General features: G+C 32.3%; 2 pseudogenes across 1 annotated transcript; both read left to right on the top strand.

The window, feature by feature from the left end:
* Positions 1-1,585: 1,585 nt before the first annotated feature.
* Positions 1,586-7,330, top strand: LOC150035623 (uncharacterized; annotated as a pseudogene).
* Positions 7,331-8,397: 1,067 nt separating this feature from the next.
* On the top strand, positions 8,398-9,354 carry LOC150035624 (uncharacterized; annotated as a pseudogene). Its single transcript, XR_016529956.1, has 3 exons — positions 8,398-8,727; positions 8,807-9,022; positions 9,101-9,354. The product of XR_016529956.1 is annotated as an uncharacterized LOC150035624 (transcript).
* Positions 9,355-20,053: the final 10,699 nt, after the last annotated feature.

Below are 20,053 nucleotides of genomic sequence, written 5' to 3' on the forward strand. Positions count from 1 at the left end.
TTTAGAGAGGGTGACAGGGGGTTCAAAATGTGGCATCCTATTGAGAGAAAGTTCCTAGTGAGCAGAGATATCACCTTTAGGGAAGAGGAGATGTTTATGCAAAAGGAGAAAAAGGTAGAGGATGAAGAGAGTCATCCAATACCGGTTTTGAGGTGGAGTTATCATCCGAGCAGCCAAATGAACCTAGCTAGCCTAGTAACACAGGAGAAACAGAGGAAAATGTAAAAGAACATAAGGAGACGACATGTGAACTATCACACCTCCAGCTAGATATACTGAAATGAATTACATGAATCTGGTTTTAAATGTTGTAGTTGCTCCTATTAGCCAAGAATTGACTACCTCTAAGGAAGTAACAAGTTGTACTAATGCAAGGATTGGATTGAGACAATGAATGAGGAGCTGCATTCACTAAAAGTGAATGACACTTGGTCCTTGGTTCCTCTACCAAAAGGGTATAAACCTGTTGCTTTTAATTAGATTCTTAAACTTAAAGAATAAGCATTATGTGATCAAAAGCCTGAGTTTAAAGCTAGATTGGTTGCTAAGGGGTTCACTTAAAAGGAAGGAATAGACTATGCTGAGATTTTCTCTCCTGTTGTAAAACAAACTTCTTCTTCTATCCTTAGTTGCTCAAAATAATCTAGAATTATATCAACTAGATGTCAAAACTACTTTTCTTCATGGACATCTAGTAGAGACAATCTATATGATGCAATCTAAAGGATTTGAAGTTAAAGGAAAAGAAAATCTCTTATGTTTACTCAATAAGTTTATATATGGGTTAAAACAGTCACCTAGATGCTGGTATAAGAGATTCAATGACTATATTTCTAGGATTAGATTCAAAAAAAGCTCATTTGACATATGTGCTTATGTAAACATAGGTTCTTACAAGGACAAAGTTTACCTACTCATATATGTAGATGACATATTGTTCGCAGGTAAGTCTATAGAAGATCTAACCCATGTTAAAAACCTCTTAAAAGGAGAGTTTGATATGAAGGACTTACGAGAAGTAAACAAGGTCCTAGGAATAGAGATCCATAGGAACAAAGAGGAGTCTACTCTAAGCATCAGTCAGTCCAACTATTTTGAGAAAACCCTTAAAAGGTTTAACATGATTGATGCCAAACCTGTGAGTTTACCCATTGCCTAGCAGTTTAAGCTTTCCTCAGCTAACTTTCCTAAGGATTATGACCAAGAACAACTAAAACAGATGGTTGTCATACCCTATAGTTAAGTTGTTGGAAGCCTTATATATTTAATGATTTCTACTAGACCTGATCTCTCATATTCAGCAAGCTTAGTTAGTAGATATATGTCTAATCCTGGTAAGAGACACTGGAAAGCTACTAAATGGATCCTAAGGTATCTAGTTTGGTCTAAAAACTCTAAGTTAGTCTATCAAAGTTCAACTGAACCAAAACTAGAGCTTTATGGATATGTTGATGCTAACTATGTTGGTGATTTGGACAAAATGAGGTCCTTAACAGGCCACCTTTTCCTGTTTGGTCCTAATCTAGTCAGCTAGAAAGCATCTCTTCAATCTATAGTAGCCCTATCTACAACTAAAGTTGAATATATGGCTTTAACTGAAGCAATCAAAGAGGCTTTGTGGCTTAAAGGACTGCTAAAAGACTTTGAAATAGATCAAACAGTAGTGAAACTCTACTGTGATAACCAAAGTGCTATCCATTTGTCCCAAAATCCACAATTTCATACTAGAACAAAGCACATTGATATCAAATATCACTTCATTCGAGATAAAATTGAGACAGAGGAGATAGAAATCTTAAAAGTCCATACTTCTGATAATGCAAGTGATATGCTAACTAAACTTATTACAAAGCTTAAATTGTTTAAATGTTTAGAACAGGTTGGTTTTGAGCTTCCAGACACAGGGTAGACAAACCAGTCAAAATTAGGAAGATAATGAAGACTGCAGGCATTGCAGTCAAAGTGGAGAATTTGAAGAAGTTTGACTCAAATACCTCAGATTTTCAGTTTGTTTATAACTAAATAACTTTTTGTAACGGCCAACTAATATATCATTATAAATACCATTGATTTTGAGTTCAAAAAAAGAAAAAAAGAGAGAGTTATCACATTTTCTTAGTTTTCTTCCAAACTAAAATATGTAAGCAATCTTCAATTAGTAAAAAGATTTCAAATCTTCCCATGGACATAGGCAACCTAGCCGAACCACGTAAATCACTGTTTCTCTTTTTTCTTCCTTATCTTTCTTATTTTCAATTGAGTAATACCTCACTGAAAATCATGCGTCAATCATTTACATTACAAATCGCATCGAGTATCAAGTTATCGAATCAATCGTGTATCGAATTATCGTTATCGAGTAGGTCCGAGTACACTATTTCACCTTCGAGTTGCACCGAGCATTATTCAAGAACTGTCGAGTATGATTAAGTTTTAACTATGTTGTCGTCGAGTTTCATCAAAGATTTAACAGAGACCAGACAGATGAAGAAGTGAATTCTTATCGAGGATCGAGTAGCAAGGTGTCCAACATCGAGTTTTGAGTATCGAGGATTTTGCAGAATTGGTTTGAGTCATTTCTTCATTTCTTCAATAGTGATCTTGAGTATTTGGGACTTGTAAAGGATCTTCAGCCCGACATTATGAAATTTAGAGTTTCTTATTGCAGTTTATGGTGAAAACCTCCATTTCATCATGCAACTAAGAGTGAAGTGAGTATATATTCTATAGTGATTGAGTATGTACTCCCAATATCCATCTCTTTTGTCTTTTTGTTAGTATTTATGCAGAGCTCAGATTTCTTGAAGTTTTCTACCATAAGATCTACAAGGTGTGACCGTGAGAGGTCTTTCCATGGAAATTACTTTATATAATCGATATATTGTTTTTAATTTCGACTCTACTAATAAGTTTATGCAAAAGGCATTTTGATTGAGAAAATAATAGTCCTAAAATTAGGACTCTGATCCTTTATTGGACACTGAAGACGAATAACCTATCTTCATAGTTTAGTTCTATCATCTGATACATGTGTTTCCTCCCAATGAAAAGATTGAGAACATTTATGATCAATATTGGACTTTGCGGGCAGAAGAGGTGCATTTCTTATGCAAGGAAATTTCTTAGATTTTTCAAAATGTGAACTCTCTTTGCAGTGGTTACTTTATGGCCTTTTTCTTACCTTATTTTCTCCTCATCTTTTTCTTTTACATATTCCAGAAGAAGAAGAAAAATCTTGGTCCAAATGATCGCCCAATCCATGTGTACCATTTCACTAAAGACGCCACTCAGAATCAGATGGTAAGTATGAAGCATATTCTTATCCATATCTGGAGCACTTCTTATTAATCTAACTGTAATTCTATTTGTATTTGAGTGAGTTTAATAAATTATAAGAATTGGAGAATGAAAGATTAGGAAATCAATACTAGCATTATGGAGAAATGAAGCTATGTTTTTGTTGTACTGCTAATCTATTTTTATTTTAAACTGCTTATTGATTTCCATTTTTTGTTTCCTAAATTATATTTAGCTTATTCACAAGACTTCACTACTACAAAATCTACATTACTTGACACTTGTAGTTTTTAATTATTAAATGTCAAGTAATGTGATTTTGGACAAGAAAAGTCAAGTAAAGGAGTTAAAAAGCGAGATTGGTGGAATATTTCGGATATTTTCATGTGAATCTTTACTTGACACGTTTTTCGTGTCAAGTAATATAAGGTCTTACTAACGTGTCAAGTATAAGAATCTCTTACTTGACATTTATCGTGTCAAGTAAAATATAAAAAAAATTGCCTAATAATATTTTTTCAAATAAAATATCTTATTTTTGAAACCCTAGTCATTCGTGTGAAGTCCATCGAGCTGTCCATCAAGTTTCTTTCCTCTCATCTCATCTTCTCTCCCACAAAATCAGTTAAATGTCTTCTCTCCCATCGCGCTGTTGACCTCTGCAGCCCGTTCTTCTCCTTTCATGTCGTCTCGTCCGGTCTAGCCATCGACTTTTGTGGCGCCGCTCGTCTGTCGATCGATCTAGCCATCGACTATTGCAGCAATGCTCGTCCGTCGACCGATCTAGCCAGTCTCTTCGTGCTTCGATCGTTTTTTGTGCTTTGTTCGACCGATCTAGCCACCTTGATGCTTTTTCGGTCTAGCCACTGATAGTCTGCAACACCGCTCGTCCATCGATCGGTCTAGCCACTATTTGCTTTGTGCTTCGATCGTTTCTCATGCTCTGTTCGACTGGTGTAGCCACCTTAACGTTTTTTCGGTCTAGCCATTTTGTCGACCGGTCTAGCCATCGATGTTTTTTCGGTCTAGCCACTCTTTGCTTCGTGCTTCAGTTGCCCCTTCTGGTAAGCCTTATCTCATTTTGATTACGTCTGAAATTTATTTTCATGTGCCCTATTTGAAGTTTATCTGTCCATTTTTGTAATTATTACCATTCTTTGATTACAAATTAGACATTATGAATCAAAGTCTTTATTCAGAAAAATTTAAGTAAAAAAACAAACTGAATTTTTTTTTTTTTATCAACAAGAACAAAAGAATTCAAACACATGCATCCAAGAAGTATCTTATTGTCTTCTCACGTGTTTGGCCGTTATATTGAAAACAATGTATAAAGAAAAATGTCCTTCAACCATAAATTAGCAGATCATTTAGAATTGGAAAGCATTTGATTCCATTTGAAATCATCGATCTCTACTTTAGTATAATACAAAAATGGTTGTAGTTGCTCTTTACACCATTTAATTTTTAAGATTTTAAATTTAGTAAACCATCTATTCATTACAACATTAGCACACATTTGAAGTTTTTGAGAGTTCAAGTTCTTAAGTTCTCTATAAATATCAATTCCATACAAAATTTATAAGTTGTATGAGTTATCTAATTTGAATTATTGTAATATTTTTTTGTAGTTCTAAGATTAGCTTATTATAACTATGGATAAATCATGGATGACAAAGAGTGGATTATCTAAAGAGTTTGAGTTGGGTGTGGAAAACTTCATCAAATTTGAATTTTCAATACAAATAATACTACTATACGTTGTCCTGGAAATTGTCAAATACATAATAGCAATGATATTAAAGATCATTTATATTTTAATGGGATTGATGAAAGTTATAAGATTTGGTTTTGGCATGGTGAGGTACTTCCTAGTTCATCCTTGCATGGAAAATCCCCTGAGTGTAGGTATGAAGAGAATGATGTTGGAAATATAAAAGAAATGGTTGAATTCGCTCATTAGCAATATTCAAAAGATCCCAATGGATTCGAAAAGTTGCTTAATGATGCTGAGAAGCCATTGTGTGAAGATGTAAAAAGTTCACAAAGTTGTCTATATTTTGTATAACTTAAAAGTTAGACATGGATGGAGTGACATTAGTTTCTCAGAACTACTAAAAGCATTAAAGGATATCTTACCTTCTACTAATGTCCTCCCTACATCAATGTATGAAGCAAAGAAAACATTAGGTGCACTAGGAATGGAATATGAAAAGATTCATGCATGCCCTAATGATTGTTGCTTGTATCGAAAGGAATATGACAATACAATTGTTTGTCCTGAATGGGGTGAGTCAAGGTAGAAATATGGTAAAGACACAAAGAAGAAAATCCCTGCCAAAATAATGTGGTATTTTCCTCTTATACCACATTTTCAACAGATGTTTAGAAGTGTTGAATGTGCTAAAAACCTGACGTGGCATGCTAATGAGAGAGAAATGGATGATAAATTATGTCACCCTGCAGACTCCCCAGCTTGAAAGTTAGTTGACACCATGTGGCCGGACTTCAGTTCTAAACCTAGGAATCTTCGTTTAGCATTGTCAGCAGATAGAATAAATTCACATAGTGATATGAGCTCTAAGTATAGTTGTTGGCCAGTTGTGATGGTCATTTATAATCTTCCTCCATGGTTGTGTATGAAAAGAAAGTTTATGATGTTATCAATATTGATTTTAGGTCCAAAACAACCAGGGGATGACATTGGGATATACTTAGAGCCATTGATTGATGATTTAAAACTTCTGTGGGAAACGGGTGTGCAATGTTATGATGCTTATCAAGAGGAACTATTCAACCTAAGAACAGTTTTATTGTGGACGATCAATGATTTTCCAACATATGGAAACCTTAGTGGATGTAGTGTCAAAGGTTATAAGGCATGTCCAATTTGTGGAGATAACACAACTTCATTAACACTGAAACATGGGGAAAAAATGGCATATCTTGGCCATCGAAAATTACTAGCACAAAATCATCCTTTTCGACATCAAAAGAAAGCATTTGATGGTCAGAGAGAACTTGAAAATATTCCAGAATCTTTGTTTGGGGAGGTTTTATTTGAAAAAAACTAAAGATCTTGATTTTCAAAGGGGAAGAAACAGAACAAAAGAAATATCACAAAAGGAAGTACCAAAGGTTGTTAGAATAGGATGTCTACTTTTTTCCAACTCCCTTATTGGAAACATCTCCATGTTAGACATTGCTTAGATGTGATGCATATCGAGAAAAATGTTTGCATGAATATCATAGGTACACTTCTTGATATTTTAGGAAAAATAAAAGACGGATTGAATGCTAAACATGATTTAGCTGATTTAAAAATTCGACCAGAGCTTACACCTATTAATGGGGATAAAAAAAAAAAGTCCTTCCCCCTACTTGTTATACTTATCTTAGAGAAGAAAAACGTTGTGTTTGGAAAACGATATAAAAAATAAAGGTTTCTGAGGGTTACTCCTCCAATGTTAGAAATCTTGTGTCAGTATAAGATTTAAAACTCAATGGTCTAAAATCTCATGATTTTCATATGCTCTTACAACAATTGCTCCCCATTGCCATTAGATCTGTACTACCAAAGCATGTTCGATATGCAATAATTCGTCTGTTTATTTTTTTCAATTCTATATATAACAAAGCCCTAGATGTTATACAATTAAAGAAGTTGTAATAAGACATTGTGATTACATTATGTTTATTAAAGAAGTATTTTCCTCCCTCATTCTTCACAATAATGGTGCATCTCACAGTACACATTGTTAGAGAAGTCAAACTTTGTGGGCCAATATATTTGTGATGGATGTATCACTTTAAAAGGTTCATGAAAGTGATTAAAAACTCTATGAGGAATAGGCAGCGTTCAGAAGGTCATAATGCTGAATGTTATATATTAGAAGAAGCTGTTGAATTTTGTTCGGATTTTTTATGTGGAGTAGATCCTATTGGACTTGGGTGTCAAAAGTTAAGAGACAATTCAGGTAGCTCAGAAATTGGTAGACCATTGTCAAGTGGAGTTCCTTACATATCTGAATGAGATCTCTTATACCAAGCTCATCGATATCTCTTGGAGAATACAATTGATGTGGAACCATATATAGAGTAAGTTATTATGACTTGGATCCATTTATTTCATTAAATACATGAATTTGAAAATAATTATACTTAAACATTTTTCTTTTTCTTCATAAGGAAACATATGATGACATTGGAACTACAACTCTCAAGTAGATCAAAAACCAGAAACGGATTCAAGATGAACATAATCGAAATTTCATATCCTGGTTGCGAGAGAAGGTAAAACATTAAATATACTATTTAACATAACCTTTTGTCACTTATATTTTAATTATGTAACATTTGGCTCTCAGGTTGGAAATAACTTGAAATAGGAAATGTGAAGGTATCTAATAACTTGAGGTGGATTGCCCATGGTCCCCATCCAATTGTGACTACATACAATAGCTAATGGATGTCACTATCACACAAAGTCATATGACAAAAATAAAAGTGTATAAAATAGTGGGGTTAGTTTAATTGCAAAAACAACGCAAGTATCTAGCTCAAAAGATAACAATCCTATAATTGGAGACATGTCCTTTTATGGGGTGATACAAGAGATTTGGGAACTAAATTATAATACATTTAAGGTTGCAATTTTTAAATGTGATTGGGTTGAGAACAGTGGTGGCATCAAAACTGATGATCTTGGTTTTGTGTTAGTTGACTTAAATAGAATAAGCCACAAGAATGATTCTTTCATACTGGCATCCCAAGCAAGACAAGTATTTTATTTTGAGAATCCAAGTGATGGTCGATAGTCTATTGTTTTTACTCCACCACAAAGAGATTTTGAGGATCAATACAATGACGATGAACTTGGAGATACTGCTCTACATTGTCAAGGAATTTCTAAAGCTATGTTAGATATTGAATCTAAAATTGATTTGGATGATAACACTTCAACATATGTACTAGTTGATTTTGAAGGCACATGGATCCCTAAAGAGTAAGTGTATGGGTGGGTTTTCACTTACTAATTAATTTTTATAATTTTGTCGTATCTGACATCTAACTAAACTCTATTCTATTTTTCAGGATAATTCTTACACCATGGAGATAGAAAGTGATGAGGACTTGCCACTTGGTTTAGATAATGTCAATGAAAATATTGAACTGAAGCAAGATGAAAGACCAAACAAAAAGAAAAGGCGAACACGAGGACTGATTATTATGCATGAGGTAACAAAAATTAGGAATGTGGGGGAGAAAAAGTTGGTTGAATATAATGATGATGGAGTACCGATTGGAAACAAGGGATATAAGTTAAAATCTTTCATTAGATCTACTGTGCATCATCATATCCCGATTACATATACATCTTGGAAGTGTATACCGACTGACTTAAGGGAAAATTTGTTTAATATTGTTGAGGTATGTATATTTTCCTTTCTTGATGTATTATATTAATATTTTATTTAAAAAGTAATAATCAAGTTCTTTAAATGTTTAGGGTGCTTTCATAATTGATGGTAGAAGTAAGAAGGCTATTCTCAAAACTGCGGGCGTTGCATTTCGTCAATTCAAGTTTTAGTTAACGACACAATATATTATCCATTTTAAGGATGAACCCCAACTTTTGTTACACCTACCTTCGATGTACTCCCACATAATTGAAACATATTATTGGAAAGAGCTTGTCAAATCGAGATTATCTCCAGAGTTCGAGGTATTAAACTTTTCATTAAGAACATCAATATTTGTCACTTTCTTGTCATTTTTATTTTGAACTATTAAATTTATATAGAAAGTGAGAAATCAACAACAAGCACGAAGAAAGAAGAACAATATAATCATCGAATGTCCAGAAGAGATTATGTGAATCTTGCCGAGAAAATGGTAAGAATATTCTTAAGCTTAACTATTTTACAAATATTCTTATATTTAACATTATGTTTATTATGCAAAAAAAAATTAAAATTACCTTCGTCCAGTAAATGTGATTTTGGAAGAGCTAATATGTGGATAAAAGCTCGGACAAACAAAAAAAGGAGAGTATGACTATGGGGATGTCCAACAAGTCACCAACTGGATAGTAAGATTACCAATGTTACATTTGCATGAAATCGTTATAATATTTTATATGTGTTGTCCATTTATACAGAATGGTAAAGGGGTGCTACTAAACTATATCTGCTACAATGCAATTATTGTATATAAATGGACCTTTTGTCGAAGACAACAATAAGTCGTATTAATAAGTAATAAAAAGATCGGATCAGAAAAGAATCATGAAAAATTCAACATATATAATTTTTATTTAGGATGAGATCATAAAGAATGAAGATCCACTTTCCAAAAAAATGATTCACCGAATGATGTTTTGACTCAAGCCTTGGGTACTCTGGAATATGGTGGATGTGTACATGGGGTTGGTGGTTTCATTACACATACCGTTTACTTCCATAAAGTAAAAAGAGAGGATACAAACAAAAAAATTGTTGATAAAGATGAAGCACTTCATAAGCGCATTAAGGAGTTGGAAGATCAAACTCAAAACAAGCCAAGATCTAAGCATGGTAGTTGCTCCAAAAATAAAATCCGAAAGAAGCAAAATTCAAATATTGGGGTCACAGTTAGTCTCATGTTCTATCTTATTTAATTTATGCATTAAGATTACAACTATTAGTTATGATAATTTTTAACTTGTTTAATTTGTACTGTTATATTTATATCATAGGAGAAAGAAGTTATTAGTGCATCAACCACACATAAGGAAGGGAAGAAGGTGAAGGAGATGGAAGCTATTAGTGTACAACTGATCTTGAAGGCAAATTGTATTATGATGTAAATTTATGAGATAAATTTACTATTAGTTACTAATAAAATTATAACTTGGTTTTAGGAGAAAGTTTCAGAGAATGTGGGAAAGGATGAGGAATTGATCGCTATTAATGTACCACCGATCTTGAAGGTAAATTGTATAAGTCATATTTTCTTCTATCTTATTTAGCAATGAACATTTTACTCATGTTCTATCTTCATTGTGCTAGGAAAAAACTTCAAAGATGATGCCAAAAGAGAATGAAGTTACTAGTGCACGAGCCAATTTCTCAATATCCTTGAAGTCTATTCTTTAGGTACGCTGAAAAGATAATGGTTAATGGGACTAGTATTTCCTTCCAACTACCGATTGAGCTCTTTGGTTTTGGCCGAAAGAGTTATGTTCTGCGAGAAGATGTGGTCGAATTTTGTAGCATGCAAAAAGTGAAGACTTTATCAATTGTGACTTATATCGCGTAAGTAAATGTTATTTGTTTATGATATATTAAACTTTATTAATTAGTAATAAGTTAATGTGTTTGATCTATTATTGTAGATACCTACACTCACTCATTATTGATTCAAATAAAAAGCCGAAGTATATTTTTGTAGATCCATCTCTTATATCCGTAGGTCAAAATACTCGAGAAGTTAGTGCTCGGAACCTTTGTAGTAGATTAATGGCTTTTGAACACGGTCAATTAGTTATTGCTCCTTATAATCTCGGGTAAGTATAATTAGTTATACTCATGTTCGGAACCTTATACTCACGTTCTACCTTTTCCTGTTTTGTTCCAATGTAGAATTGTGTGAGGATCATTGTACTTGAAAGCTCCTTGTACTCATGTTCTACCTTTTTCTGTTTTTTTCCAATGTAGAATTGTGTTGGGATCATTGTATTTGAAAGCTCCTTATACTCATGTTCTACCTTTTCCTGTTTTTTTCCAATGTAGAATTGTGTTGGGATCATTGTATTTGAAAGCTCCTTGTACTCATGTTCTACCTTAATGTAATGAGTTACCTTCATGTTCCATACTAATTAGTAGTGTATTTTATTTAGTGCTCATTGGTTGTCAATTGTTATCAATGCGTATGATGATGTGGTGTACTATCTTGACTCATTAAGAACAAGTTCACGAGAAGATATCAAATACATAACAAATATGTAAGCTAACTTTTCTTGAATTTTTTTTTTTTTTTTTTGTAAAGTTTATTTCATTATGAATATTATACTATACTCTTTGACAAATGTAGGGCAATGACCATTTTTCAGTCTCAAAAAAAATTTGCAAAAGACTCTAAGAACCACATTCTGGAAAACAGTAAAGGCAAGTATAAGAGCATTGAAAAAATTAATAGAATGATGTTTATTTAATGCATCTGTATAATATGTATTAATTATTGATTTTGTATTGAAGTGTCCTTTACAAGTGGGAACTGTCGAATGTGGGTATTATGTCATGAGATATATGCGAGAAATCATGACTAAAGAGAAGAATATTATCACAGATCCGATATGTCTTTAAACTACTTATATATATTGTAACATTATAAATAGTGTAAATAGTAAATAATATATATATATTTGACTTTCTATGTTTTATAGATTGATACGAGAAGCTCGTACTTGCAACTTGTATTGGATGAAGTACGCATGGAATGGGCTAAATATTTAGGTCGCTATATCTGATGAACTTCCTATAAATTTTGTGTATGTGGCTACATGGGAATGCTCAAAACTTTTTGGTGTAAATGTTTTGTTAAGCCATTATAGGTTATATACTTCAAAGAAATGTGTGGTGGAAGATAGAATTTTAGTCTTGTGATTTTTGGAATGCATAGCACATATAGATTGGTCTTGTAATTTTAGAATTATCATATATTGGGGTGGGTTGATAGAGTATATATTGTTGTACGATTGGTCTTGTAAATTTTGGAATCGTTCATATACATGGAAGATAATAGAAGAACGGAATTGTTTATTTGAGTATTCTGAATTGTTAGGTTGGATATATTGGGCTGATATGTAGACCTAAAATATGTGCAACTGTTTATTTTAGTTGATGAAATTGTCTTATTGGAACAAATATAATGCAGGAAATGAGAAATGGAAATTAAATTCAAATGTTTAATTTGGAAAAAAAAAAAGCATAGATGACATTGAAAATGTGTCAAAAATTAGATTACTTGACCATTATTTCGTGTCAAGATAAAAATATATTTGACAAATAAAAAAATCTCAAGAGTAATCATAATAATAAGTGTCAAGAACTAATACACTTGACATGTCATCGGTGTCAAGTGTACTATATTTCTTGACATGGAAATTGTGTCAAGAAAATATTTATCTTGACGTTTTTACAGTATCAAGTTATGACATTATACTTGACAGTCGAATACTCGACGCTTTTATTAGCGTCAAGTATACCCTCTACTTGACATTGAAAAAACGTCAAGTAATCCAATTTTCTGTAGTAATGTTTTTTGTTCATTCAATGCAATTCAAGATGTCCAACCATAGGTAGTTGTTTTTTAGATTGTGGAAGAAAGATTTTGGATATTTTGAAGTAGATTGGACTTAGAATTAAATTTTAGTAAGTTAATCTTTAGTTTGCACTTAAAAACATTGACGAAAACATCCAGGGTTTAAAGTTCATTATCATTACAAAGTTCACAACTCATTACTAGATTTGAATATGGTTGGATAAAAACAAAAGGTATGAGTTCCAACCTCATGTTTGTATATTTAACATGTATCATTTCCACTATGTTTTACAACTATTTTTGGTGTTATGTTTGTATAAATTTGTGACATTTGATACGTGAATGCGCCAAAAACTTGGTGACAAAAATTAATGAACACAATCGTGTGATGCATGTCTTAAGCTATGTATTAGTTCTCATGCGTCAGTGATCATGCGTTGGAATGAAACTATGCGTTAACGAATGTATGCGATGACCATGCGTTCCCGTCACAAGTTTTCTTGTGCTCACGCCAAGTATAACGCGAACGCAAGTTTCACGAGTGATCCGAGGTCGAACTCAGAGACTTGTAACTAAACGTATGCGGTAATGTGTTTGCGGCGGATAAATAAAAGAATGATGGAAGGTATAAGCTACAAACTACTCATACTCCTAACTAACAGATTAAGTGGAGAGAATAAGAATGAGAGGTAGAGACACGACAACTATTGACGCGTAGTAAATACGTGGAAAAACAGATAAAATGCAGGGATGTCTTCATTGCAACCCTAGCTTGACTACAAGGGCAACCCCAGCCAACGCCAATAAATGCATTCATGCCATACACGCCCGCCGCAAATGCACGTGATTAGTATTAGCAAATGGAACTTATTTCTAAGTCTCCATTCTTGTTTATTCGATCTTAATCTAGCTCTCCCGAGCATCAATTCTAACCTAGCTCTCTCAAGTCTTAGGCTCTTTCTTTAGACTCTCTCTCGAGTAGCTCTAAAGGTGTGATGGACGCATACATAAGACAAGGTAACCGCAAAAGCTTAGTTGACGTAAGACTATTCCTATCTCTAGTGAACATTTGCTTACACTGCTTAATGCGACCAATCACTTACCTTCCCAAGCAGTTAGTTGTTGTTGATTTTACTCATAGACAAGCATTGCGTCCACTTATAGACAAGCGTTGCTACAGCTTCACACTAAGCAAATAAAGTTTTCTCACAACACTCATGCAACGCACACCTCCCAGTGGTTTACTACATGCTTCATATTCCTATACCGCATGACTAAGTATGCGATACTCTAACAGTCTCACTAATTGATGCGATGAAAGTTAAAGATGCTAAGTAAAGGAAGATGGAGATGGAATTGAAGAAAATATAGAAATGCATTGAACATGCAATGTATTAATTTCTTAATCCAAAATGTAACACAATACAATATAAGAAAAGAAGAGAAATGGAAAAGGGCTAGCTGGAAGCAATGTCTTACTTCTAGCAGATATGTGTCAAGGCTGCTGGTGGTGTCATGGAAGGGCGGTGGAGCTGACTCTCTCGAAATCTAACTCCGACGAAGGCTCCGGTCGTTACTCGGAATGGAGGAAGAAGATGAAGAACTCCCAAGCTATCTTCTCATGCTTTGGTCTGGATCACAAGGATCCACCTGAAAGTAGGAAACCTTGGGTGAAAACCTTGGATGATCTGAAATTATGCTCAGCAGCTTCTATTTATAGAGCTTGATCGCAGACAGTATTAATGGACCTACTCTGATTTTGACATTCGTGGCGTGATGGTCCTTTTCTGTATTCTCTACTGCTAACAGCGTGGTAGGTGAAATGTCAACATCATCTTTTGATTTTCTCGAGATATGCGTTGATGCTTCCATTCCACCAACCTTGCGTTCATCCCACTATTATGGTTATCATCGTGTAGCCGCAATCTTGCAATGACCGCATTCACTTGATTACCACAACTTCTACGTAATGACCGCAATCACTTGACGATCGCAACTCCTATGCGATGGAAGCATGCGGTTGATTACTGCAATACCCATGCATTGAACGTATGCATTTGCATTTGCGATGGAGAATTTCTCCACATGCGGTCGTCTAATCGATAGCCCGGCTTTCGTGTCTGCGTCCGCTTTCTACGTTAGCTACAAAAAATAAACAATTGAACGCATAATAACACATAATAGTGGGTTAGCCGAAATTCTTAATGCTGAACGACACAAACTCATTTTCTCATGAATTCCTAACATAATTGCCGCATATTCTGCTTAACAGCCCTCATAATTCTAAATAAAAGGCCTAAGATGACGTGCATTTCTGTCTGTCGTCAATTATAGGACACAAGACTACATTTGTATGTGTTCATCTTTCTAGATCTTGTGTGCATGTTCTTTATTTCAATACATATGTTGTAGTTTTGGTATATTATTTCATTGATGTAGGTGTTAAAAGTGACGAGTTCAAGGTAGGCTACGTTATTCTTGTGGAGGCAAGAGCATAGTGAGGGAGATTTGGCTAGGATTACTTCATATGGGATTGATAGGTGTAATTTTTTTAAATTTTTCATAGAAGGGATGGGGGTTGATTGTACAATAGGAAATGTGTTCATATGGGGGTTGATAGTAGGGGTTGATAATTGTTATACTTTTGAAATTGTTCATATGTGGTTATCTATAATGTTGGAATTGTTCATATGGGGTTTTCATATTCTTTTAAATTAGAAATGCTTTCTGAAGTTGTAATATTAACAATGTTAAAGAAGTGAACTTTTGATAAAGATACTGGTAGAAATTTGGTTGATATATAAGATTGAAAATGCATGTATAGTTTATTTGATTGATGGAATATATGTTATATATATACCAAATGTGGTTGTTGGATCAAAATACAAGAGCAATTATAGGTAAAAATGTCAAGATTACAATTTTTTTTCAATAAAAAAAATAAACAGGCTTGATATATTGAATGTGTCAAGATTATAGATATTCTTGACATGTTTAACAGGTCAAGAACTCTAATATTCTTGTCATTTTTAACATGTCAAGTACGATATATCTTAATCTTTTTTCATTGTCAAGAACACCCACATTCTTGTTCTTGACATTTTTTATTTGTCAAGAATGTCAATATTTTTGACATTTCAAAGGTGTCAAGTGTTACTATTTTTTTACGATTTTTTCCTAATCGAGAATATCGACATTCTTGACACTGAATTTCTTGACGTTTTTTAAAACGTCAACAAAAGAGGCACTTGACATTAAAAAAATATCAAGAAACGCGATTTTTTTTTTGTAGTAGTGGTTATTGACTTTGGTTATTAACCCGAGACCAACACTCCTTTCACTTGGAGACTTTTTATTAGACAATTACAGAGGTCAAATAAGGAATTAAAATAGGAAAAAAATGTATATAAAATTTAAATTACTCTTGACACAAGGTTTGGAGAGAGTAGACATAATGGTTTGACAATAGAGTTAATCCACTTGCAATGGGTCTTAAAGGCTGTTACTAGTCAATATTAGCAAAGGAACATATACACAACAATATGGAAGTAAAACAAGATATACAAAAAGAATTTAAAAAGTAATTAATTGCATAAAAGTGTGATATCAAAAAGCAGGAAGTGTGTATCCTGCAATGAAAACATTAAAAAAGGAAAAGAATTAGGTCCGGTTTAATAACTATTTGATATGTTGTTATTGTTTTTTAATTCAGTCTACGCCAACTCAATCAATTAATTTCTATGTTCTACGGTTTATTATTATTCCTTCTCAATTTCTTATAATGATTTGGAGTTACGTTAAATAAAAGATTTGTTTTTTAGCCAAATTATAAAATCGAAAACAAATTTTTAAAAATTATTTTTTTAGTTTTCTAAATTCAATCTAAAAATCGAAAAACAAATGAATAGAAAATGGGGCCTAATTAACAAATGGATAAAAATAATTACTTTTTATTTTCGTTTACTTTTCAAAACAAAGTATCCCTTCGGCCTTTTAATTTGTAATTCAGCCCTTCAACCGGGTCCAAGATCTTAAAGATGGACTTGTGGGTGCTTGCTTTATAAGTGTTTGGGCCAGGCATGTATTGAGTCCAAAAATGGAACACCACTCTCTAATGATTTTGTCTTCTTTTTTATTTTTTTCTTTTTTTGTCCTTTCATTTTACGATTTTTGTACTCACCCATCTTCGAAGACTCAAATAAGATTTAACCTAATTTTTGAAAGAACGAGAGTGAGAATCGAGGAGTAAAGTCCATCACACGTGTATCTTTTGTCAATTTAATAATTTCACCTAATGATAATATCAGAAAAAGGTAAAAACAAATATAGAGTTTCTACGCAAATAACCTAAATATTAAGTCTATATTTCATAATTGTTCAAAAGTTGTTATATTTTACCTGAATTGCCTAATGGGTCTTTTTCACAAAAGTAGGGATCTAATTGCTAAGACGTCCCAAGAAGCCCCTATTTTCATTTAGTCATAATAATAAGATTAAAAAAGAAAAATTAAGAATAGCAAATAATGCATTATTTACTTTCTTCGATGACAGATTGTTTAAATGAAAACTATCCTTTCAAACTATGAGAGATTTTCTTTATCACTATCAATGTTGGTACTCGTACTTTCATTATGGATAAGAAACCGTATTTAACTTCCATTGACACATATATATTAATATACATTAGATGATATGAGGTATATAATAATTAATAAATAGATAGCAAATATGAAAATTTATTCATATATCTCCATTTAATATAAAATAAACCATTACATATTTAACAAATGTCAGAATATGATCAAATGTACAAGATGTCGCATATTGCATATATAAATTAGTATATCCTCCAACCTTAAATATATAAGAAACTATATTGTATATCCCAATAAGTATTACCTTATATATTTGAATTATCTCATCATATCAGGAAATTTGATAGTCCGAATTTACATATGGGTTTTTTTTTTTTTTTTTTTTTTTTTTTTTTTTTTTTTTTGCATTTAATAAAATATATATTAAGAAATATGAAATAAAGGAAAACGTGGAAACTATCAAACTATTAAGTATAATAAAGAAAATGCATAAATACAAATAATTTGAGTATAATAAAGAAAATTCGTAAAATGCAAATAATCTGATTCCTAATTTCAAAAAATCTTACCAAATTGGATCAATTTCTGTTTTATATTGGAATCACAAGATTAAAAAGGGTAAAAATAGAGCTGAAATCTAGATTGGAAAATTTTCTAAATCTTAAAACATTTATAAAATATTAGTTGTGAATTAGACTAAGAGGTTAAAAATTTCAAAAAAAAAAAAAAAAAAAGAAAATAGTTTTTCAAAAAGTTGGTCATTTCGGCCTCCAAAAATGGGATCATCAGCTCTAGTTTCCAAAAGACTTTTTCATATATTATAACCGTGTCAATGACAAGGCCTTCGGACGACGAATAGGATAGCAACAAACGATTAGATTATGATGGTCGAACAAAGAAAGAAACCTACAAAATCATTAGCCCATCATAAGAAATATTCTATATAATATGATAGATAAGGAAACAAAATATTATGTTTAAATAATCACACACACACCTGGTCAGGTGCATGTGGCACGTCCATCAAATCCACAGTTTATCTCCTCACTCCTTCAATAGTCCTTAGAGCCCAAACTCATAGCACAAGGTTAGAGTATAAAAGTTTTTAGCCAACAAACTGTATCAATAATTCCTATATATTGTTAAACTAAAATTAAAATTTAACAATCAAATATCAGTCAATTTCCAATTCTAAGTCATCTTCATCAATATGTCTATAGCCCAAAGGCTAGTCCAAGCACAACTCTATTATATTCAAACTCAACTCAAAGTTAAAGTTTAGATTACACTAATCCAATCTAATCTATTTGAATTAAATGTAAATTATTATTATTATTATTATTTTTGTTAAAAGGAGCCAACCATTTTGTTTTTAACCCATGCATTATATCTGAATAGGTTTTACTAGATTTAGGTAAGTTATAATATGTTGATAGCATCATGATTTATTTCAAAGAAAGAGGGTTGTCAGAAAGAAAAACCAACATCCACTATAAGTTATAAAGTCCCCACTGATGTATTCCAAAAAAATCCATATTTGAATGGAATGTTTTGTATCCCATTTATAATATAAAATTCATTTCGTCCCGACAGTTTTCAATCTAACCCTTTTTTTCATTGTTTTCATGTTTCATGATTTCATTTTCGTTCTGTCTTCGATTACTCACACTTTTCAATATTCCTCTGATTTTCAATAATCCGATTGTATTCTAGCTCCTCAAACACACCCCAATTGTTCTACATTTCATATAGATCATAAACTAGTTCTAGAAGAAGCAGAAGATCACGACCCTTTAATGTCAGAAGAAAAACAATACTCCAGTGTTGTTGAAGAATTTCTCTGAATGAAATGTGCTGCTACACCCATTCTTTTTTCAATCAACCCATGATGACAGAGTTTTTAAGTGGAGGTCACTGGCATAGGCGACAAACTAAATTTGCAAAGACTTTAATTTTTGGATATCAGTCAACGGAGAAGATAGAAGAATCTTGTTCTTCTTTGACAGTGCCAATTGAAAAAATCTAAACAAAGCAAATAATATCGAAGCTGATGTAACAAAAAACCTACGTGATGTAAAAAACATATATTTATATATGTAAGATTTAAATGAAGTATCATGTAAAATTTAAAGGAGCGAACATATTGAACAATAGTCTAGTTATATTAATAAAATATAGAGAAAATATCGGTTTACAATCCTAAATTTTAGGTTACATCAATTTAAATCATGAACTTTCATAATGATATTAGGTTTCATGTTTAGATAAACATCATGTGAGGTCTATAATTTTATCAATTAAACCACTAAAATTTTCAAAACAAATTAATTTCATACGAATTATGTAGAAATGTCTTCAAGCTATTATCTGACTTTTCGAATGACCAAACACGATGTGTCCTTGTAAGGATTTAATATTGTATCGATATTTATGTTATTTAAAATTTTGACCTTAAGATTTAGAAAACTGCACGAATTGACTTATCAATTATTATCAATTATTATGTGTGTATATATAGGTTTGAAAAAAACTCAAAATTGACTTATCAATTATTAGTCATTCATGAGTTAATTTTTCCATTGATTAATTATTACCAATACTCATGGCTTTATCTTATCTTTTAACGATATTAATAATTATTTTAAATCCCAATTATTTTTTTAAAGAAAAAAAAAATTGATATCTAGGCAAATACTTTTTTAAAAAAGGGACATTCTATAGCAACAAAAGTATGCTTTTTCTTTCTTTCTTTCCTTTTTTTTTTTTTTTGGGAAAACTGCCCTAAAAGATAAAATATGATCATCATATGAAATCTTATTGGTAAATGTCATAATGAATATACTTTTCAATAACTTATC

The sequence above is a fragment of the Benincasa hispida genome, chromosome 6 (genome assembly GCF_027475165.1).
Source record: "Benincasa hispida cultivar pf3 chromosome 6, pf3_genome.v1.1, whole genome shotgun sequence".
NCBI classification, from domain to species: Eukaryota; Viridiplantae; Streptophyta; class Magnoliopsida; order Cucurbitales; family Cucurbitaceae; genus Benincasa; species Benincasa hispida.